This window comes from Rattus norvegicus, chromosome 12, assembly GCF_036323735.1.
Source record: "Rattus norvegicus strain BN/NHsdMcwi chromosome 12, GRCr8, whole genome shotgun sequence".
NCBI lineage: Eukaryota > Metazoa > Chordata > Mammalia > Rodentia > Muridae > Rattus > Rattus norvegicus.
The window spans coordinates 11,860,214-11,884,378 of NC_086030.1; the positions used below are offsets into that span (position 1 = coordinate 11,860,214).

A 24,165-nucleotide genomic window follows, 5' to 3' on the forward strand; every position below is an offset into this window, starting at 1 on the left:
GCTTGGCTGGAGGAAGGTCACTGAGGGTGAATCCTTGTATATTACTCTTGGTCTCTTTTTACCACACCGTCTGCTTCCTGTGGGAGGACCTCCTCTGCCATACACTCCAACCACTATTAGCTAAAATAAAACCTTCTCTGTGTTATCTATGTCAGGTAGACAACTGACACTGGTTGTATGTGTTATACACACATACACAAACACATATACACATATGTGCAAGTGTCTTTGCTGTCTATCAGACATATGTATGTATACATATAGATATGCATATATATATGTATATACACATATGTATAGATGTACATGTGCATATGTGTGTGCATGTGTGCATATATAGATAGTATATGCATATATGTATATACACATGTATGTATACATGTACATATACATATGTATGTATACATGTACATATATGTGTATATAGATATGTATATGTATATATGCATGTGCACATATATTTCCCACATGTATATATGTGTACATGTACAAGCATGTGGGTGTATGTGTATGTATGCATGCATGTACACATGCATGTACATGTCTATGATAAAGGGTGAACTGGAGATATCCATGAACATGCACCGACCACTTATGTTACTCTTAGTATTACATGTCCATTTGCATGAGCTACTTTTCACATTGCTGCAACAGAATCCTTGACTGAGGCAATTTAAGGAGGAGAAAGAGTCTCATGATGAAAAAGACACGGAGGCTAACGTGGCTCTGAGAGCTCATGGTTTGCTCATGGCTTTGTGGACAAGATTCAGAGTGCCCAGGCTAGGACCAGAAGCAGCCATTATGTTTGAGACCTACATCTGTTATCTAGGTCACAGTCCCAAAGGTGCCCAGGCAATGCCTCTAGCTGGGAACTAAGGTTCAAGTTCACGGACTTGTGATGGGAAGGTCTTCATTGGCCTTTATAAGTTCCTAGCCATCTCCTGATAGGAACTGCAATCAATTCAACTTCAGGGGTTCTCATGGCTGGATCTTTAAAGATTTATATTTATTTAATGGGCAAGCGCAAGGCCCTGGGTTCGGTCCCCAGCTCCGAAAAAAAGAAAAGAAAAAAAAACCCACATCCTCATGAGACTTATTGATAAATATTTATTTAAAAGGTGGAGGGTGAAGAGGGGTGCGAGGGAGGTGGAAGAGGGGCCAAAATGTAAAACATCCGCAAGTGGGATTATGACTAGGGATAATACTCAAACATTTTAAATTCAGAAGGAAAGAGAGACTCGGCAGGGCAAACCCCAACTACTGTAGCTACATGTGCAGGGCTTGGGGCAGCATCCTGTGAGCTTGAATGAGCTTGGTCAGCCTTACCCTTAGAGTCTCCGCTGCCTGTCTCCTGCGAGCTCACCAGTCGCAGTAGAAAGTGTAGACAGTAGGATTCTGGTCCTGTCATGTACAAGAGTGTATTTGAGAAACACCAGCTGTCGATACAAATCAAATACCGGACACAAACCTGCCCCGTGGCACGGCTGTGTCCTGCCACAACCATGTCTCTACCTCAGATCTTGAATTCACAGACTCCCTAAAAGCTTTACACTTTCCCCAGCACTTCCCGTGGGTTCATGCATTCCTGAATAAAGTATGAGGATCTTACACACGCTAGCACATTGGTTTTTGAAGTATTTTCAAAGGATTAAAGCCAATACACAAAAAGAAGAGATTCAGAGGTCTAGCCCTTATCAGGTAGGACTGGGGCTGAAGTTCACTTGCCCAGCATACAGAGGACTTCGGGTTGGCTCTCCCGAGCACAGAAAAAAAATTTTTTTAAGGAGGAAAAAGAAATCAGAGCTTATCTACAATTCAGTGGGTTTTGCTGGCACTCATGTGCTTCCCACTCAGGTGAAGAACCGCTCACCCAATTCTTTTCTCATATACCAGATTTCAGTTCTGACTTAAGGCTGTGTTAGCGTCTGGGCGCCACAATCTCAGAAGCCAATCATTACCATTGCCTTGGCCCAAATCTCAGTCTCATCTCATACACATTAAGGTTAAAGTGGCTCGTTAAGAGAGTCACGGCCGGGGTTGGGGATTTGCGCAAGGCCCTGGGTTCAGTCCCCAGCTCCGGAGAAAAAAAAAAGGAAAAAAAAAAAAAAAAAAAAGAGTCACCGCCGAGGGCAGGCAAGGCACATTCAAGAAATAGCACCTAAGAGCATTGAAGGACACATCACAAGAGTCCTTTCAACAGATGCGGCAAAAGCCCGGAACAAATTTCAACACGCCTTTGTGATAGGAGCCCTGGAAAGGTAGGGCGGCGGGAACTACCTATCACGATGCGGGTTGTATATGACACACCGAGGCCGTTACACATGAGTAAACAACAAGGCACTCCTGTAGCGGGTTTGGCCTAATGGTGCCCATATTATGTTAATTTAGGTCCCCAAAATTGTTTGTGTGAGCATCCCTACATCTGCATGTACGACAATGGGAGACCCTGCCCCCATCTGCTTCTGATTGGTAAGTACAGTTACCAGCAGCCAATGGCTGGGCAGAGCAGACAGAGGCTTTTAGGACTGGTACTTGATCTGCTGATTTCTCCACGTGGGAACAGCCCTGAAACTGGCTTAGACATAAAGAATTCTCTAGCCAAACCTTCAGCTAAAATTAGCCAATAAATCTTGTTGGTTACAGAATCCTTAAAATTCATCATGCCATTGTCCTCATGGCGTAGATAAAGATTTACATTGGCTATTGATCAAATTAATTCATAAAAAAGACAGTTGGCTTTCACTTGCTCCTCCTTAATAGATCCGTACAAATCTTTATAGAACTAAAAATTTGGTTGTAAGATTCATATATTGCAGAATGAAACTCCAAGACGCAGTTCTGAGAAGAATCATCCTTGGGGATGCTGGGATGCCTGCTCTTCTGGTCAGTCCCTGCCCGACCCTGCCTCACCTGGTGCTGTTTCCAGACACTGCCTAGCAGAATACCTCATGGATAGCTCCTGATTCCCGATGACCTCATCATCTAGCCTTTCAGATGTTCTCAGTCAAAACTTCAGTCAAGCCCTTAACTTTCTAAACACACAGAGACTGGATAACAAATGCCAAAGCTACCTTTTCTTAAGTCTAGCCAATTTTTCCAATTTTCCTACCCCTCCCCACCCCTTAAAAATATCCATCACTCCAATTCAGCAGGAAGAAGCCAAGGAGAGTCGTCATCCCTATTCCTTGAGTGTGGATGTCTGGTTATGGTTAATTTATAAATTATAAGTTATTTATATAAATTATAAATTATTATCATTTAAAGAGATAATTTAAAATGATTATAATTTTGGATTGGGGGAACTAAATAGAGAGCTTAGACTTAGAGATTTCTACCTTTCCTTTCTTCTTCTCTATCCTTTTTTTAGTTAAAGGGAAGGGAGTTGAAAAGAAAAAGAGGGATAGAGTAATATTACAAGAAATTAGATAAATGGGAATGGATTACAAAATTTACTCTTAAAACATTTTATAGTAGTAATCTTACATTGGTAGAAATCTTTACATTTTAATGCAGAATTAAAGTTGTATTTTCTTACATTGGTACAGAATTTATATATTGATAGAGGTTTACAGTTTCATTGGTATAAATCTTTGTATATTGATACAAAATTTAAAATTAATTTGTTACCCTGAGATAGGCATTGTGCCTATACAACTCATTTAAGAATACAAGGCTTGGATCCAGTCCTTCTACAGCTGCTGTTATGAACTGTTTAAGATGATTAAGAAATGCAAGTTAAGGGCCAGATAGTAAACTCCTGGTAACATTAGGTTCTAATTTAACTATAATAAAGTATTTTAAATGTTATTCAAATAGAAATCACTAAGAGTAGTCAAGATTTAACAGTTTAGATATATTATATATAGAAAGATAGTCTTCAAAAGCACCAGAGAGCCACAGGATATGACATTTAAAATCATCTCATTATTAATAGATTAGGAGACATATCTACTCCTGGCAGTACCTCCATCCCACGTCAGAAAAGATATCAAACTTTGCTACCTCCATATAGAGATGCTCCAACTGTGGCAAGGTAGCCACCAGGCAAGATTTGCTCTAATTCATCTGCAGACAAGAAGTACTGTCTGGACAGGACACATCAAGGTGTGAGATCGTCAACAATTTAGCTCTGCCAAGACAGGATAAGCTAGTCCTTCATAACTCCTGCTTCACTTAAGGTCTACCAGATGGTTCTGGGCCAGAAGGATGAAGACAGATGCTCAAATGTTATGAGGAATATAGGAGACTGTCCAGGCAGTCATCTCTCTGTACAAATTGTTTAAGTTTTGGAAGCTATGTTTTTGTGCTTCCTATATTATTCAGTGATATTTAATTCATTCTTGGCTCTCTGATGGGGTTGAAGACTAGTTACAGTCTTGCAATCAAACTTTAAGTTATTTAACATTAAGGAAGATAACCTAGATTTGGAAGGATGGTTTTTGGATGGTAAAACAAGTTAAAATCAACACATTCAGACACAGAATTGTAAACTCTTTAAGTTAGGATAGATGATAGAGTGATTTATCTAAATTGCCAAATATGGTGGACTGGATGTTTTAGGTGCATATCATGCCTTACACTTTACATAATTGTTATAATTATGTTCAATGTGTATCTGAGAGAACAGAGCCTTTTGAAATGGACAAAAGGGGGAAACATGATGGGTTTGGTCTAATGATGCCTACATTATGTTAATTTGGGTCCCCAAAATTGTTTGTGCGAGAATCTGCATGTCCACATGTAAGACACTTTGGGACCCTGTCCCCGGTTGGTTCGGATTAGTAAATAAAGTTGCTGGCAGCTAAAGGCTAGGCAGGGCAGACAGAGACAGGAATTTTAGGATTCTCAGGCCAGGGACAGAGGAAGGAGGAAAAAAGAGGAGACCTGCCATGTTAGGAGTAGAAGAAGAAAGATACCACACCTGAAAAGGTGGGGGACAGAGAACATAGCTGCCATGTAGGAGTCGGGGGTTCATGGTCTAAGAGAGCTCATGTCTGGGTCTAAGACAGTCAAGATAAAATATAAAATTTAGTAATTAATAATTCAGAAATTTTGGAGGGAGGGGCATTAGCCACACAGAGGTTTAAAAGTGGCCGGGCCATTGAGCTGTTTTAGACATATCAAAATATACAGGCTATGTGTGTGTAACTTTTATTAGGGAACCCAAAACAATTGGGTGGGTAGTGAGGAATGTGCCATTGCTGCTTGGATTAATTTGAATGTCTTTAATTAGGTAATACTACACATTCCATTTAAATCTGGAACAAGACAAACGTGTTCCCTCTCTCCAGCTTACTCCATTCAGTGTTCCAAGACTCAGAGGAGTAAAATGAGAGAAAGAATTCGGAAATGATAAGAATCAGAAAAAGAAGTCCAAGCAACTGTCCCCATTTGCAGGTAACTCAATCCTGAAGACTCCACCAGGTGACTCGGAGAAGTCATGAGGATTTTCAGCAAAATGCAAGAATAGAAATAAACCTAAGACACATAGTAACTTTTCTGTATGCCAACAACAAACATGATAAAAAGTAACCAGAATGCAAGGCCCATTTTCAAGAGTGTTAAAAAATGAGATACCTGAAATTAAGCTTATCTAAATGGGTGGAAACCTTTACAAGGACATGAAGAAAGATGGCTCATCATGCGTTGCTGGCACAGACAACATGTGTGTGCTCCCACTGTGGGAATTAGTGTGTAGTTTCCACATAGAACTAACAGCCGACTCTTATCATATGACCCAGAGGTACCAGTATGCCCCTGATGTGTTCTGAGATAGCACAGAGACATTTACACATCCACTTACTACTTCAATGTCTGAGATAGCTAAGGTGTAGAACCAGCCTGGGTATCCATCAACAGGCTGGTACAGTGGCTCTCAACCTGTGCATCAAAAGCCATCTGGGAGTCGCATGTCAGACATCTCCATTATGATTCATAACAGTAGCAAAATTACAGTTAAGAGGTAGCAACAAAGTCATTCTGTGGCAGGGAGTCACCACAGCATGAGGTCACAGGGTCACAGCATCGGGGAGGTTGAGAACCACTGGGTTAACAGATAAGAAAATATAGCATATATATATACACAGTGAGCTTTATTCGGCTAGATGAAAAACCTCAGTCTGTCACATGGTGGAGAATTAGATTGGAGCAGAGAGCACCATGTTAAGTGAAACAAGCTATTGTCAGAAAGACAAAACCCTGTTTTCTTTTGGAGTTTGAACCTAGACTTAAACTCACACATGTGTGACAAGGAATAGCCTGGCTCCATCAAGATGGGATTTCTTTTTATAAAGATATATTTATCATTTTATATGTATGCATGTGTGCTGGCATGAGTTTATGTGTAACACATGCATGCAATACCCAAAGAAGCCAAAGGGGGCAGAAGATTGCCTAGAACTGGATCACAAGTGGTTGTGAGCCACCCTGTGGGTGCTGGGAGTTAAACCTAGGACCTCAGCAACAGCATCCAGTGCTCTTAAATGCTGAGCCATCTCTTCAGTCCCAAGGTAAGATTTCTTATAATTGTAATAAGTATTATATTTAGCAGCCTTTTGGAACAAGAAGAAAAGACAGAGGATGACTTTTGGGGTACAGGAGGTGACCAGAGATGGTGGGAGAGGAATCGTTGAAGGGCTGATTTAAGGCACAATGCCACATGTGTACAATAATGTCATAAGATAACCTGTTATCCTATACACTCACTAAAAAATTAATTAAGGTGTGAAGGCTTGGCTGATTCCATGACAGACTTCAAATTGACAGTTAAGGAGACTAGGCCTAGAAACTGGGCAAGTTCAGACAAGCCCAGGCAAGTTACTATTAATAAAACAAGCAAACAAACAAAAGCCTCCAGGCTCATGCCCCATAGTGGTTCTGGAACGCCTAGAGATAGAGTAAGAAAAAGCTCATCCACCCCAGAATTCCAATGTGCTTTACGTCAGGCCTACGAGCTCACTTGGTTGTCTCCCTATCTTGGAATGGGAGACCGACCCCCGAGTGCTGGATTTGTGCTGAATAAAAATATTCCTGGGGGCTGGGGATTTAGCTCAGTGGTAGAGCGCTTACCTAGGAAGCGCAAGGCCCTGGGTTCGGTCCCCAGCTCCAAAAAAAAAAAAAAAAAAAGCGTTAAAAAATATTCCTCGCTTTTGCATACTATTTGAATCCGGGGTGTCGTCCTTCAGCAAACAAGGGACCCTCACAAAAGGAAGGAAAGTAAAAGTAAAAGGTGCCTGGCAGGCTTTGTGGCCAGCACTGAGGGGGTAGAGTCAACACCAGCCCTGAGGGGGTAGAGTCAACACCAGCACTGAGGGGGTAGAGTCAACACCAGCCCTGAGGGGGTAGAGTCAACACCAGCCCTGAGGGGGTAGAGTCAACACCAGCCCTGAGGGGGTAGAGGGGGTAGAGTCAACACCAGCCCTGAGGGGGTAGAGTCAACACCAGCCCTGAGGGGGTAGAGTCAACACCAGCCCTGAGGGGGTAGAGGGGGTAGAGTCAACACCAGCCCTGAGGGGGTAGAGTCAACACCAGCCCTGAGGGGGTAGAGTCAACACCAGCCCTGAGGGGGTAGAGTCAACACCAGCCCTGAGGGGGTAGAGTCAACACCAGCCCTGAGGGGGTAGAGTCAACACCAGCCCTGAGGGGGTAGAGTCAACACCAGCCCTGAGGGGGTAGAGTCAACACCAGCCCTGAGGGGGTAGAGTCAACACCAGCCCTGAGGGGGTAGAGTCACTGGCTTTGATGCATCCAGGAACCTAGCATGCAGCTTGGTGGGAAGCCTATCAGACCAGCTGTTCTGCTTGCTGTCCTCCATTAGCTGGATCTCCTCAGGTTTTTGATCTTTCCAGGAAACCCACAGTGCTCTCTCCCTCCCCATTCCCTCCCTTCCTGTGGCCCCCCTCCCTCCCTCCCACCCTCCCTCTCTTCCCCCCCCTTCTCTCTCTCTCTCTCTCTCTCTCTCTCTCTCTCTCTCTCTCTCTCTCTCCACCCCCACTCCCGCACTCTGGAGGCCGGCTGTGAAAAGGAAGCATTGAGAACGGTTCCCTCTCCATCAGTCCCTCTTTACCCCAGCAGCCCTGCATCCTCCCATGGGAGATGAACCTATGTCCTCCTTCCCTTAGCACAGATGTTAGCTTCTTATTGTGTCAGAGCCTTCTTCCACACAGCATTCTGGGTGTCCAGAAACTGATGTCTACCCATAGACCAGCGGCTACTAACCCATCCACCCAAGGTCCTCAAACGAACAAACAAACAAACAAACAAACATTGTGCTGGTTGAGGTTTGGTCTATTGCTAGCATTGTAAAGCTAAATTCTAAACCGGAAGGTCTAGGCTTAAGAGTGACTTCTCTTCTATTTCTAAGCTTTTGTTGTGCAAACCTTGCTCCTTGACTTAAAACTATTGGTTAAATAAAATTGGCTACAGCCAATCACTGGAGGGATTAGAGGTAAGTGAGTAGGTGTGACCTGATTGGAGGGGGAGAAGCCCCCATGATGGGAGAGGAGCCACGAGCTCATGGCCATGAGAAACAGCAAGTACCTGGGGAACACCACTGGGGAAGTAGCCAGGCCTGCAGTTAGAAAAGTAGATTGGGGTGACCCCGCCCCAGTAATTGTCAAAGTCAATTAAAATAACCCTGGTCTGAGTCACAATTATTTGTAAACTAGTCAGAAATGAGCTTAAATTGATCATACAGGATGTGTGGAACTCCTCCTGTAGAGTCTGGACTTCCAAGATCACCCAGCTGCAGGGCCACAGCAAGATGTTTAATGGTCAGACTATTAAGAGTCCCAGGCAGTACCATTATAAAAGCCCACAGGCTAAGTCTGAAAGTTAGCAGCGACTTCTTAAAGGCAAGTTAAGTGATTGAACCTCTTCTGCGGAACAGCTTTTAAAGGATGAAATGGAAGAGTGTGCAAGGCTCTTCCTGCAGTGCCCGGTACCCACTGAATGTCGACTGTCATACTGACGGTGGTCGCGTGGAAATTAGTGCGAGAGTTTGTTCTGTTCCTCTGTGGTTTGAATATGGTGCTTCCTCACGGAAACCCGTATTGAGGCTTAATTCTTCACTAGAGCAGTGTTGGGGGTAAGGGGCTGGTGGGAGGTGTCTGGTTCACAGGGGTAGAACCCTCACACAGGGATCACTGGTTTTCTATCAGAAATGGTCAAGCTGCTGCTGGAGTTTGGCCCCCTTTCTCTCTCATCCTTGTCCTGTTTGTTCACTGAATTTTTCTGTCTCTGTCTCTCTCTCTCTGTCTCTCTCTCTGTCTCTCTCTCTGTCTCTCTGTCTCTCTCTCTCTCTCTCTCTCTCTCTCTCACACACACACACACACACACACACACACACACACACACACACCAGCACCAAGCCCTCACTACAAGCTGATCAGGTGTCAGACATACCAAGATGCCTTTGGGCTTTCAAAAAGCATGAGCCCAAACACACCCTTTTCTTTAAAAACCAGCCAGTCCCAAGTATTCTGTGATAGCAAGCAACTGGGTGAGACTACTAGAGTTCCTTTGTGGTGTTTCAAAACAACTCAAATAGAGAGAGTTGGTTATAGGATGTAAAGATGAAGGGATACATACACTGACTCTCTCTGCTATAGAAGCAATCGCAGATGGCCAGCGCCAACATCACCTAAACCATGGCTTTTGAACTCCCGACACAAAAAAGACTGAGAGCTCTCCTTTGCTCTGGCAAATTCTCTTTAGAATTTGTCAGGTCACATTGGCAAAGGCAAGAGCGTAGTCAACTATTGATGGGGGCTGGTTACTGAAGCGACGGAGGGTTAATAAAATACATCAGGAGATCTTCGTGTAATCAGGAGCAATTTTGCACCCTTCCTCTTTTGCATCAAGTACACTCTCCGTAGTAAATCCCTTTCGCTATCTTAACACTCAAGCCATTATCCACAAACACGTCTACAATGGGTTTCCGTCATATGACTCCTTTAGTAGTTAGTATCTTGGGAAGATCTTAAAATGCTAACATTTTAATTATATGCTTGATATGGGAATTCTTAAAAGATAAGATCATATGATTGGAACCCAATTTAAATTCTGCTGAAGGTGTTAGCATGGTGTGAGAAATTATATAAATGATCAAGGGTTTTTATAGAGCAGCTCTGAGAGAAACTGGTTATCAGACTTCTGGTCTACATTTTTCTTATACAGATCTGTTTAATTAGTCACTTTGAGACATTTGAGTTAATTCATGGATTTATTCCAGGCCAGTAATTTGACAGTAAATTCCATTGGGATCTTGAGGAAAAAATAGCAAGTATTAAAAGGTGGGTCATTGTGATTAAACCCCAAACCTTCCCCCATGTATATACAGGTACCTCAGCTTTGGGGATTTGCCCAGATATTCAAGCAAGGCAAGATTTATATTTTTATGTGACTGTGTGTCCCATTGTGAGTTTATATGCAACATATGCATGCAGTACCTGCAATGACCAGGAGAGGGCATCAGATCCCCTGGAATTGGAGTTAGAGGTAGTTGTGGGCCACCATGTGGGTGCTGGGAACCAACTATATATTCTCTACAAGAGCAGCAGTCACTCTTAACTGCTGAATCTTCTCTCTCGCTCCAAGATGAAGTTCTTACAAAAAGAGTGGCCTAGTTAGCATCCCCTGGGAAATATGAAACCTTAAAGCAGGAGAAGAAATTGAACAGCCTCCTAGGAAATGAACCACATATTGGTTTTTATGTAGGTGTGCCAGACGGTAAATCAAAATAACACTTCTCCCTTGGACTCTAAGCAATATCTTCCTCCCCTCCTGGGTACTAGAACATTCGCTCAGGCTCCATGGGGATGGTTACCTTCACCTTTCCACTTTCAGGACACTAGTTATGTTTTTCTGCACAGCTCTCGGACTCTCCCTTACACCTATCATCTCTCAGCGCTAGCTGCGTCTTGGGCCAACCCAGGGCATGTTGTTCTGTGCACACCAGGGTGTTTGTCAGCAGCCCTGGCCTCTCCCCGACTGAGAGCCACTAGTTAGAGAAGAAGCTGACAGCATAGAGAATCCTGCATTTCTGGCTCAGAGCACTCAATCATAGTTTAGGTTAATCTTTCAGACAAAGACGGAATGGGTAATAGACGACCTTTTCAGTATTGAGACGACCATAATCGCTATTCAGAAATGGAGGCGTCCCTGCTTCTCGCATTTATGAGTCTACTCCGTGCCAACCAGAAAGCTAGAAAGCTGGGCTGAAATATCCCAGATCTCTGAGAGCTGAACCATGCTCCACAAAGAAATATCCCACTCACAGGAATAACACTCACACAGGGGACCCAGCAGAAGCTGGAGGGGATGCTACAGAAGCAGTTTACATCCCAGTTTGGAGGAGACCCACTCCTTCGCCAGAGAGTCCCAGGCTGGCCTAAAACTCCATATAGAACTGAAGATGTCCCTGAACTCTAGATCCTCCCGCCTCTGTCTCCCAAGTGCTGGGGTTGCAGATGTGAGACACCACAACTTGTTTCAATAAACAGTTTTTTAAAATAAAAATCACATTATTAAATGACCTCGCATATAAAAATAGCAGGCAGCTAGATCCTGGTAGCCATCTGAACTGTAGTTAAATGTATATTGAGCTGTGTAGGTTGGCCAAGTGTTTGAGTGGCTACCTTAATCTAGTAGGCAGTTTTTTAAGGTATGAAGAGTATTGCATTCATAAATGGAGGAAGAGGAGGAGGAAGAAGAGGAGGAGGAGGAGTAGAAGGAAGAGGAGGAAGAGGAGGATTCTGTTACTCTGGGCTCCAGCTGGGCCTACCCTCTAAGAAGAAGGGCCTGTGGTCACTGAGCCCTGTGGTTAGTCACCAAATCCCATGGTAAATGTACCACAGCACTAAGTACAGACACATTAGGGACAGCCATGAACAATGTTGGGACTTAAAAACGTAATCACCTTGGATTCTACAATGGATTCCACAAACAATGGAGCTTCACAGGGCTCTGCTTGCCCATCATACCCCAAAGGATGCTAATTCTCTATGATGGAAATAAAGATGTTGTATAAGCGTTGGGCTGAGTCTGGGACAAAGCCCAACATGGTGTGGGCTTAAAAGAAGGGAGAAAACGTGGGCTCCATATAGTCCCTCATTGTAAAGCCCCTCCTTACCTGGACTGCACCGAAACTGAGTTCTGGGTGGCACCAGCGACCTCCTGAAAGACCTCCAGGCACACAAACCAGAACCTTATATGGAAAAAAGCCAGCTCTTCCCTGACCTGTCATTGTTCCCCTTGCCTGGGACTATAAAAGAACCTTCCATTTTGGGTCCCCTCACAATTTCTCCGCCCCCACTCCCCGCGCCTTGGGGCCAGTGACTGTCAATAAACCTGAGCTTGTTTGCTGCCAATTCAGTCTGGTCTGGTCACTTCCTGTGGCCCCCAGCCTCTCAGTAGGGAACAGAAGTAACTATGTTGTGCGAACAAGACTACTCCGATCAAGTGTCAGCAGTACTAACTTGGGGCCGTCCTAGAATGGAGACGGTGATCAACTGGACATAGGTTGCCCAGGACGGTTTAATTCCGCATCTTCCGTCCCCTGCCCCAACACTTCCTGTGCTTAAACCTACAATCTGAGGAGCATCTACTTTTCTTCTAAACATACCATATCTATTAAATCTCCCTTTTTTTTTCTGTCCCCTCGCCCCCACTCCAAAGAAAGAAATCATGTACCTGCTATCTGATACATGGTAAATTCTTAAGTAATGACAGACCTTTCAGCAAAGCACGAAGCTCAGGCTTATAGCTTAGACACAACCATTCATTGGAGAGGTTAATTTCCAATAGCTGCAAGGCCAGCAGCTCCAGTCCTGTCAATCACCAAAGCTAGGGACCGAGGTCTGGTTTGCAAGCACCGTCTGTTCACAATCACAAGAATTTAGCCCCTCTTATGGAATCAAGCAGTATTCATATCGCCTTTTTGCCAACTATCATAAAGTCTGATGAGCGTTATAGCCCTCTTACGGCCTCTGAATTTTATGAGAAAGACAAAAGGCTCAGCTTTATCACGTTCTGTAAGGAAATCCCCCAAAGGGAGGGTCCAGCTGCCTCAGCAGGAAGCCTTCAGTGGCAGACCGGAAAGTCCCCTGGGCTTCTCGGGTTTCCCACTCTGGCCTGGAGGGGGCCCCGGGGCACTTTACTGTTTAGGAACTCTCTGCTCTCTCTTAGGGTCTTTCCTCTCGGGACCTTGAAGCCCGCACAGCCCCAACCATCAAAGTGCTCAGCTGGCTGAGGCCTTGCCCCATGGGAACCCCGTTGAGCAGTTCCTACCACAATGTCTTCTCTCTACCCCTCCCTCAACCCTAGGATTAGATAGCTACTGGTTTTTTTCGCCTCCTTTTGGTTAGCTCAGGAATGTTTGCCAATGAAAAATATTTACCAAGCAGAGCACTTTCCTCAGAGAGGAGAGTTTATCCACTTAAAGCATTTTAATCAGCATTGTCGGTAGTCTGAATACAAGGCTGGAGCTGACACAAAAGAGCCTGCTCTGACTAAGTGACAGTCGCTCTGGGCCAGGTAGGTGGGAGGGGTAATCCACAAAACCATGTCGCAGCTGGACGGAAAGTCACAATGGCAGAGTATACAGGAGTGACCGGCTGCAGCCTGTGGGCTTCCGTGAAAATGGAATAAATTGTTCTCTAAAATATTTATGAAATGCAACATCTGCTGGGGCCTGCTTCCCTAAGGAGACTCCTGGTGGTGTGAGGCAGCTGATAGGAATGAAAACAGCCTACTCCAAGGAGGGAGATGTTTATTTGAAATAATGGCCAATTGTGCTCAACCATGTGGCCCTATACTGGCGCCCCCTGGTGGACATACCCCCACAATGCCCCAGACTGAGAATAAGAGGGATTTTATTCCTGAGTTATACTCTGTGGTACAGGTGACTTATGGAAGGAGAATGTCCCATAGTCATATGATCCTCTTAAGGACAGAAGAGGACATCAGAGATTCAAAGAGACTGCTTTGAGCCCAAGGTAGCAAATTACTTCACAGAAGGAGCTTGTGCTGGAGACTGGTTCATCTCTCACGTCAATTCGGAAACAAGGGGAAAGAGAAAGAGTGACTTTAGAGCAAAGACTCATGGGACCCAGGATCCAATGACCCAGGAACTTCCTCTACACACCATTGACAGCTTCCTCCAGGCAAAGGGGCTCTTACTGAGTGTTCGCCTCTATGCTCTCTAGCAATCCTCTGTCGTCTGCTCCATTCACGGGAGAGGGCAGCAGCTCAGAGTGGCTGAGTGCATGATGTGGGTCTGGCTAGATTACAGAGGAAACACATCCAAGGTCACGATGCAAGTCTGTCTGTCCAGCTCCGAGTGGAAGCTTCCCAGGTAGCAGACTGGAGAAATGGCTCAGTGGTTAAAGGCACTCACAGCTCTAACCGAGGGGAGTTCAGCTCCCAGTTGTCACAGCAGGTGACTTATAAATGGCTATGAGTCCAGTTCCAGGAGATCAGATCCCCTCTGCTGCTCCCCTCAGGCACCTGTGTGCAAGTGATGCACAGAAACCCACACACACAGACACACAGAGACACACACACACACAGATACAGACACACACACAGACACACAGAGACAGACACACAGACACACAGACACACAGACACACAGACATACACACAGACACACACACACACAGACATACACACAGACACACACACAGAGACACAGAGAGAGAGAGAGAAAGACACACAGAGAGAGAGAGAGAGAGAGAAAGAGACACAGACAGAGACACATACACACACAAAGACACACACACACAAAAAGACATACACACAGACACTTACGTACACACAGACACACACACACAAAAAGACATACACACAGACACTTAAATACACACACACACACACACACACAAAAAGACATACACACAGACACTTACACACACACACACACACATACACACACACACACAAATAAATCAATGGAGTTTTTGTTTTTAAAGTTACTAGAGCCAGCCTAAAACCTGATGGGCTCTCCTGAAAATCTGGTCTTAACACAAGATTCTGAAGCTAGCTCTCACCTCAACGTCAACACCAGGTCTGCCCCATGGCAGCAGCACGAGCCTACACACCACAGAGAAATGCTCCATCTCCTATTAGTCAATTCAACATGCACAAGTACGTGTAAGTCACAAGGAGGAAGTCAGGACTTTTAGTGTGGTCCTTAAAGATGGTTGGAATCCAATTGTTTCCCTAGTGTCATTTGGTTTTTATTGTTTTCCAGACAAATGTTACTCTAGCATGAATGGTGGCGTGGTAATGAGCCAAAGGAAGTTAGAGAGTCCATACTTTTTCTTTCCCAAGTTTCTCACGATTTTCTTCTTTAGACCTTATCAGCTCATCCACTCATCTGCTCCGAGGTTTACCAGATGTCTGCAGTGAGTGAAGCAGGACCCTGGAGTCTCCCTGAAATTTGATAATTGATAAGGAAAGGCACTTTACTTTTGCATGGAGATAGAATTTTAATTTCAGGGTAACAATATGACAGGTGGGGCCCTGCTAATAGAAACTCACTGGACAGTGAGGCAAATCCTCATATAATTTTATCCAAAATGGGAAACTCTTATTTAATCTCAACGACAACGGTGAAGATTCAAGTCCCTTCCTTGCCCTTCCCTGTTTGGACCTTTTGGTCTCCAACTGCTCAGAACCCACCTTGGCTGGTCCTGCCGACACCTGCTTTCAGCCTCAAGCATTGGTGCTGGGGGGTGTGATTACAGTGGCCCCATTTGCGGAACCCCACCTGCATGTGACATAGGAGACCATTTTGCTGAGTTAACTAACAGTCGAACTGCAATTCCCAGGGTACCTTGCGTCCACGTAAGCAATTCGGAAGAGCGCTCATTTAAAAAAGCAACTGTGCAGCGTTACAACTTTAAAAGCACAGAGGAGGTCTGGAGAAATGACTAGGAAAGCAAGGACTCTGGCCATCCCTGGCTGCACAGGGCGCTTAGACACTTCTGGATCAGGCACACGGATCTGTATCCCTGAAGGAGGAGATGAGGCAGAGGTAATGTGAGCTGGCAGTGTTTTCCTGTTTCTGTGAAGTGGCACTTTATTTTCTTGTCCCATGTAGGAATCACCGATGCAGACAGAAAGCTAAGTGGCTGAGAGGCTTGGGAGAGGAGTCGAGCTTTCTTCCAAACACGGATAGGACTGGAAGATCTTCCCCGCTACGTTCTGATGGATGCTTTTCAGGAAGGAAATCCCACCACTGTGCAAACAAAGCACCGAGCCTGCCAAGCAGATTCCTCCTGCTTGGCTCTCCCGGAGCAGCAGTTGGTGCCCGTTTTCCGAGTGGAAAGGCTTGATGTCAGTAGGACTTGCTTCTGTCCTGCACCATGAGACGTCAGGACAACTTGACTACAAATACCAATAGCCAGGCAGCTCTGGACAAAGCATTTCTACACTTGATCAAAACTCCAAAAAGGGATCACGTAAAACTTTTCTCAAGTTCATTCTCCTCTTCCTGGGTTCATCTTCCATCTTTATGATGACTTCTTGTCCTTGTCATTGTTATCGTTGTCACTGCTGTTGTCGTTGTTTGAGATAGAGCTCTCACTCTGTAGTCTTGGCTGGCCTGGAGCTCACTATGTAGCTCCAGATGTCCTTGAACTCACAGAGACCTGCCTGCCTCTGCCTCCATAGCGTTGGGGTCAAAGGCATGCACCGTCATGTCTACTTTGCGGGCAACTTATTTATCCTCACTCTTCTACATATCCTGGTCAATCAAACCCTCTCTGTGCCATAGCATTGCAGAAGCCAAGGACTTAAACATTTAAGAAGGAAGATGTGAAATGTAATGGCACTAAAATCATTCGCAGTTAGCCACAATCACCACCAACCCCTAGACCCCATCACTATCAACTTGCCTGCCCTACTTCTATTTACTTCGATTTACCTCCTGGCTTAGAGTTTTACTGCTGTGAACAGACACCATGACCAAGGCAACTCTTATAAGGACAACATTTAATTGGGGCTGCCTTACAGGATCAGAGGTTCAGTCCATTATCATCAAGGCAGGAGCATGGCAGCATCCAGGCAGGCATGGGGCAGGAGGAGCTGAGAGTTCTATCCCTTCATCTGAAGGTTAGGAGAAGACTGGCTCCCATGTGGTTAGGAGGAGGGTCTCATTGCCCACCCCCTCCGTGACACACTTCCTCCAGCAAGGCCACACCTCCTAATAGTGCCACTCCCTGGGTCAAGCACATTCAAAAATGCCACGCTTTCTAATATGCTATCAAGTGTTTGGAATTTCTATATTAACTTATTGATTGTGTCTTCTCCAGTTGGAATATCAGCTCTGAGGGGATTTGTTTATTTTGCGCACTGTTGAGTCTCCAGCACCTGAGATTGTCCCTCATTCATTGGAGACATCTGGTAAACCTTGGAGCAGATGAATGGATTTGCTGATAAAAATCTATAGTTGAAAATCATGGAAACGATGGAGAAGAAAATGTCTGGAGAAGAAATGCTCTCTCTCTCTCTCTCTCTCTCTCTCTAACTTAATCTTCAGGGAGAAGTAGCTGGGAGACTTCTCAAAAATCACATGACCCCAGAGGATGAGTGAGAATTGCTCAAGTCAGTGGGGCAAGATGACTGGGGAGAAAGGATGAAATTGTCATTTGTCTGAAGGATGGTGTCCTGAGGCTGTGGGGTCAAGAGAGGATCCAGGGATACTCAAGGCACCTAAGTCTGCCAAGGGTCTGAGGTCTAAGGAGCTGAGTCTAGCTTCTATGTAAGAGCTAGGAGAAGCCACTAAGAATTGCAGGAAAAGAGCAATAGGATCTGGTGTGCCTCTCTCTAAAACCATTCTGGTCACAGAGAGGAGGCTGGAGGAGATTATTACTGAGAAAGCAGCACAACGGTAGTGTGAGTTGGAGTGATAACGAGAGGGACAGAGGGACAGAGTCAGGAGAAACTCAGTAGCTGAGATCAACACAATATGGTGGCCAATCAGATGTGGTGGGAGCAGAGGTCCCAGCACTGCGATTGCTGAACTGTAACCAGGACTCTCAATAGGAACAGAACTGCTGGGTTGAATGTATATGCAAATACGTCTGGGGTTTATTAGACTGGCTCACAAGTGGTGCTCTGAGTGGTTCAAACACAGCTGCCTCACCCATGAGAGGCTAGGAATCCAGTAGTTTTTCAACCCAGGAGGCTGAATGTCTCTACACTCTTAGTCTGGGGCTGTTGCCTGGGGTGGGGGTGGGGCTGGGAGTGGGGATGGGGATGGGGATGAGGATGGGGATAGGGATGAGGATGGGCCTCCTGAGGCTGCCAGGTTTCAGTCTACCTGAAGAACACCGATCTAATATCCATGGCCCTGGGATAGATGAACTTGCCAGGAAGAGTGAGGTCAGCTGGCCAAAGGCTCAATCAAGGTCTTCCTTCCAAATCCTTCTGTGCGGGCTGCCCCCAAGACAGTTCTGCTCCTCTACCTTAGGGAAGATGGTCTTGGATAAAATAATCTGAGCCAGAAAATCCCTCACAGGAGTACCCAGTGGCCTGTGTTTTAGTTGATTTGAGATGAGGTCAAATTAACCACCAAGATTAGCCACGCAATATGGTCCTTGTATTTCTAACCATTGATATATTTACATACTATTTTACATAACAAATGAGCTAATTTACATAACCACAAACACTGCACTGGGGTTCCTCACTCCACATTTTTTGCCAACCTACCTTTTGTGATGTGCTCTGTGTGCGAGCGTGTGTGTGTGTGTGTGTGTGTGTGTGTGTGTGTGTGTGTGTGTGTGTGTGTTGGGAATACATAGGCATTCTCAAACAAAGCCCTCAAAAGTCATGAATACTAGTATTACTCATTTCAGATCTTCAGCAAAATAAGAAACTCAGTGGAAATCTTCAGTGTTAGAAATGATGGAAAATGATTCATTGTAAACCATATACCCTAAAAGTTCATACTATAAACAGCAACATCCAACTAAAACCAGGTTAAGATGTAAATAAGCATAGGGCTGGACTAGGTTGTAAGTGAACACAAATGCTCTCTTTCAAATAACTTTGAAAAACTGGCTAGTTAACTGGAAATACCTGAGACCCACTTTCAGAAGTGCTAATTCCTATTTCAAGGGGAAATGACCTTGAAAAGAACCCCCCCCCCCAAAGACTGGCTTGGAGAATAAATCCTGAGACGGTGGGGGGTATGTGGAATAGAAGAAGAGGTCAGGACACCGGAGAGCAAATGCCATGATATTACAGAGTGGGAGGCAGACAAATCCAGAGTGCAGAGGTTTCGGGAGGTCCCAGCGGGGGGCCGAGGCAGCTCAAGAAGAAGCAGAAGGGAGAAACTGTTTCCTCGGTGTCTAAGGGACTAGCTAGCATGTAACAAATCAGCCTGACCTCAAGGTGCAGCTTTCCAATCAATTCCGGGGGAAGCAAATATCTATTTTTAAAAGACGAGAGGAAAAAATACAGGCATAGAAAAGTCAAGTCCTGAATAAAAGCAAGCACAAAGGCTGAATCATTTAAAGACAAAGAAGAAAGACAATTGTGCGTTTGCAGGGAATGGACCAAACGTGACGGCTATGCTTCGTAAAGCAGCAGCCAGACAGAAAAGTGTGGCGTGCTCTCTCTTACATGCAGAGCTGGGCTGAAGATGAAAAAAGTCCAAAGTAGGGTGTGAAACCAACGGGTGAACGCTATGGGGAAGGAGGGAACGGGAAAGAGGAAGAGGGGGGAAGGTGGAGGGGGGAGGGAGGTGAAGGTAAGATGTACACACCTCAGGAATGCCATTTCAAAGCCGGGACTTCATACACTTAACAAACACATTAAAATCCCTAGGAGGCAATGGCTCAGAGACACAAAGTCACTCTGTCAATAACATCAGCACAAAATCAACACTGAACTGGAGAGTAAGACAGCAGGCCTCCCCAGTGTATGGAGTAGAAAAGTCTCACAGAAACCAGCTCAGGGGCAGGAAAACGGGATTCTATATGAACAAGGAAATCTTGGTGGTGCGACAGGGCTGCGTTTGCATTAACTTCAGGAGGACTCAGTTTGAGGGACCCCTTGGTGTACTTAACCAGGGATCCGTTGCCAGGGAAAGTCACAGAGGAGTGCCTCAGCCTGCTTCTGAGTGTCACCTCAGGAGGAGAGATCCACCACAGCCTGCCCGGCTGAAAAGGGAACATTAAAAATGTATCAGTTACTCTGTATCACTGTGATCGATATATCCCAGAGAAACAGTGTAAAGGAGGAAGGATTTACTTTGTGGTTTTAGACAGTTTGGATCCCAGCTGTGCTTAGGCTTTGTGTAGCTTGATACACAGGGTGGGAGTATGGGGCAGAGTAGAGTTTTTTCTTCTTGGGAGGCAAGAAGTAGAGAAAGAAAGGGGGTATACAGGAAAGAACCAGGGCAACCTAGAAGTCCTAAAACCCCACCTCTTACTTCAATATCTTCCGATGATTCAATTAAGGGACTACTCCTCTCAAGAGCCAGGGGTGTGTAGTGCTCAACTCCCCCTCATTTCCTAACCAGGCAAGTTTACACGAAAGATTAGCCATTGTCCTATGCAGTGACCCTATAACAAGATGGGAGATGGAGACAGGGAAATCTCTGGAAGGTTACGGGTCAGCGCCCCTGGTGTGCATAAAACTGCCTCATACAAGGTGGGAAGGGATCACTGGTACCTAACATGGCTTCTTATCCTATACTTGTGTGCCGGCAGCCACATATCTGCACACATACACATACACACACAGCACACACATATCACAAACACCATAAAACAATAAAACAGAAGGTACCCATTTTTAAAAAAAAGAACAGTTTAAGAAATCCCTAAGACATTAAACAACTGCAGAATAGAGCATACACCATCACTGAACACCAAGTGTGACCACTGGGTAGATCAGATCCACCGTAGATCTGTGTCAGTAACCTGAGACAGTGTAGAAACGCATACCAATCGGAATAAACCCTCAGAGAACTTTCCAAGGAGTAAGGGGTCACGGGTGATGAGAGTCTCAGGGCCATGGTTCTCCAAATACTGATGAACTCCACCAACAGACTTGCACATAGTAGGTGTGTAATAACCACTGGAGGAAAGAACTGAAAACAACCTTTTTGCTTGGCTTTCTCTATCGTTTGACTTAAAAGAAAGAGAGAAAGGAAAAAAGAACAACTATGAAACTATATTATCATTCCAAGCAGAAAAGCCAATCTACATACGCTGTGGTAAATATCACGACTGGCCCTTGACGCTGTTTGAAATTCATTGAAGAGCCCCATACTTCATATCGAGAAGGTTTACTCGGTCCTGCCTGAGACACCTATGAAAATAATTGCCTATTACTTCTGTTCGCCACGTGAGGTGCAGGGTGACAGGCTCCCATTTCAACCCTTCAAATGTCTATCTCAGATGACAATAACCTTCTGAAATGAGGGGCGACTAAAATGACTTTCGGCTTTTCACAAAGCACTTGAAAGGGTTTTCTCTTCTCTTCTACTCGCCCTCAAGGCATAGGGTAGATTTCTGTGTCCCAGAGACAGCAGACAGGCTTCCCTAGAAATAGCAGCTTTTGAGACAGAATTAACATGCAGAGATGGGATCATGGCAAGCTTGGAATGTCTATGGGTGAGTGGGGGGACAAAATCATGATTTTCCCTGCTCCAGGCCCTGAGACAAAGCCTGATGCCAGCTTTTCCAGCATCGGGGACATAATTACATAGCTTTGTGCTCCACATGATCGAACTTGCAGGAAAAGAAATGCAAAACATCAGTCTCCACTAGCATTCTACCAACTTTCCTTCTCAGAGGATTTCGCTCTGTATACATTCAAAGACTCATCCTAACTGAGAAGAATGGAAGTTGGGCTGGGGAATCACTTAACTGTGCCTGCTGTCAATCTCACAGCTGTCAGTCAATCTCACAGCTGTCAGTCAATCCCACAGCTGTCAATCTCACAGGTGTCAGTCAATCTCACAACTGTCAGTCAGTCTTCACAGCTGTCAATCTCAGAGGCTGCCCAAACAGAACCCAGCTTTTAGTTGCACATCCCCACTACGCAGGATGCAGCAAATACATTTTAAAAGAACACAAAAAAACACAAGATGGCGCCAGGTAATGACTGAATTCTGTTGCCCCTGGAAGAGTAAGTTACAAATGTGAAATCTTGTTAACTTTATTCCGAACATGAGAGCAGAAAGCTCAATCATTAGACCAAATACTTAGAGCATGTGATGCATATTGGCTCTGCTCAGAAAAGACTTCCGGATTATCTTAGTACCTTTCTCTTAACATGCATGCCTGGCTCATGGCCTTCTTCCCCATTCTGGCCAGGAATATGAGCTCCAGAAAACAACTCCATCAAATCCCTCCCAATTCAGCTAAAGAAAAAAAAAACTAAGTTTAAACACTATAACTCTTATGAGCAATGATTTCATGACACATGTATCTAAATAATTTATTGCATATTTCTTATATTTATTAAATTTGTTCTTTGACATTTCAAACACGTATACAATGCAGTCTGAATGCTTTTATGCTTCCCCCGTGATGTCCCTCCCAACCTTGGCAACTTCTCTTCCCTGTGGATTCAAGCCCTTTCTGTTTGTTTTATGGCCCACTGAGTTTAACCAGGAATGCAGTGTGACCTTGGGATTCACACTGTCCACTACAGCCAGCTAAGATCGCCTTGTGTCTCCTCATAATAGTTCAGACATCTTTCTCAGGAGGGTGAGCGACTGATGTTGTGGAAACAAAAATGATCTACCTGCCGGGAAAAAATGCTGTATCACAGGCAATGGGAGAAACCCCAGGTGGTACCAGTGCTTCCTCCCCATTGTATAGTCAGACCTACTGTGCACTCAGACCTACTGTGCAGGGTGGACAGAATGGCTCAGTTACTTCAAGTCAAAACACATCACTATCATTGCTGGTTAGATGTCTGGTTAGAGCAGTGCTTGGTGCCTACTGCACAGAACTTTTTCCTGAAACCTGTCAAGCCCTGACCTGGGGTCAGGGGTCAGGGGTCAGGGGTCAAGGGTCAGGGGTTAGGAGCTGGTCTCAGACCTGCTTTTCAGCATCTACTTTCTATAAACCCTAAAGTTACTTCCAGCTTTAACACTCTTAGAAACGATTGCCACAAAACCCCCGTCGAACCAGGGTTCTAAGCTGAGACCTTCAAACCTGGAGTCCAACAGGCTATTCTGCTAGGGCCACAAACTCTTCAGAAACCAGTCAATAAATGGGTATAGGAAGGGAACAGGTAGGTTTTCAGAAGAAGAAATACAAACAGCATATATATTGAGATTAGATGGATGCCATTCAGTACCCTTAGCTACTTGAAAAGGACTAGTTAAAGCTTACATTGAATTTCTACTTCACCATTGTCAGGATGGCTAGCATAACAATGGCAGTAACAGCAGCAGCAGCAACAACAACAGAACCAGCAAAAACAAAAAGGGGGACTGGCAAGATGGCTCAACAGGTCAAGACACTTGCTGTCTAGACCGATGACCCAAGCTCGATCCCGAGACCTACCCAGTAGAAGGAGAGAACAAACTGTCTTTTGACCTCTACACCTATTTCATGGTGTATGCACATGTTCCCGCACAATAAATAAATAGACACATGCAATTTTAGAAACAGCAAGGACAGCTAACGCTGGTATGCATTTGGGGAGGGACGTTTATATGCTGCCGGAAATAACGTAAATGTGTGCCCACTATGAAAACAAGCACGGGAATAAGTTTGGGGAGGCCTCGCCATACACCCCACTCTACCACTCCTGGGAATATACCCACTGGATTTAAAGTCAACCTAGCACAGGGGTTCTTGCTTATGTAGGCTTATTATAGCACAATCCACAAGAGACAAGCTGTAGAAAAATCTAGATGACCATCAGTGGAGGAAAAAGTGAGAAAGGATAGTATACATGCGGAATGAGGCTTTATTCAGTTGTAAGGAACGCAGTTTTGCCACTTATGGGAAGTGCATGGAACTGGAGCTCTTGTTAAGTTAAATACAGCAGATGAATACACACAGTTTTCATTTACTTGAAGAACTCAGGTTAAAACCATTATATGAGTTGAAAGTAAAGGGCCATGTGGAAGAGAGGAGGGATCTGAAGGGAAGCAGGGAGGGACAAGTGAGGGCAAGGGGGTAG

General features: G+C 44.9%; 1 protein-coding gene and 1 long non-coding RNA gene across 5 annotated transcripts in view; both read right to left on the minus strand.

Annotated features, from left to right (window-relative positions):
- Mtus2 (microtubule associated scaffold protein 2) overlaps positions 1-24,165 on the minus strand; it is a 373,086-nt gene that overhangs the window by 117,501 nt on the left and 231,420 nt on the right. The window lies entirely within an intron of this gene.
- The window catches only part of LOC134481259 (uncharacterized), a 48,256-nt gene continuing 39,308 nt past the window's right edge, over positions 15,218-24,165 (minus strand). The window contains exon 2 of the long non-coding RNA XR_010056697.1: positions 15,218-15,432. This is a non-coding gene — a long non-coding RNA (uncharacterized LOC134481259). The remainder of the gene's footprint in view (positions 15,433-24,165) is intronic.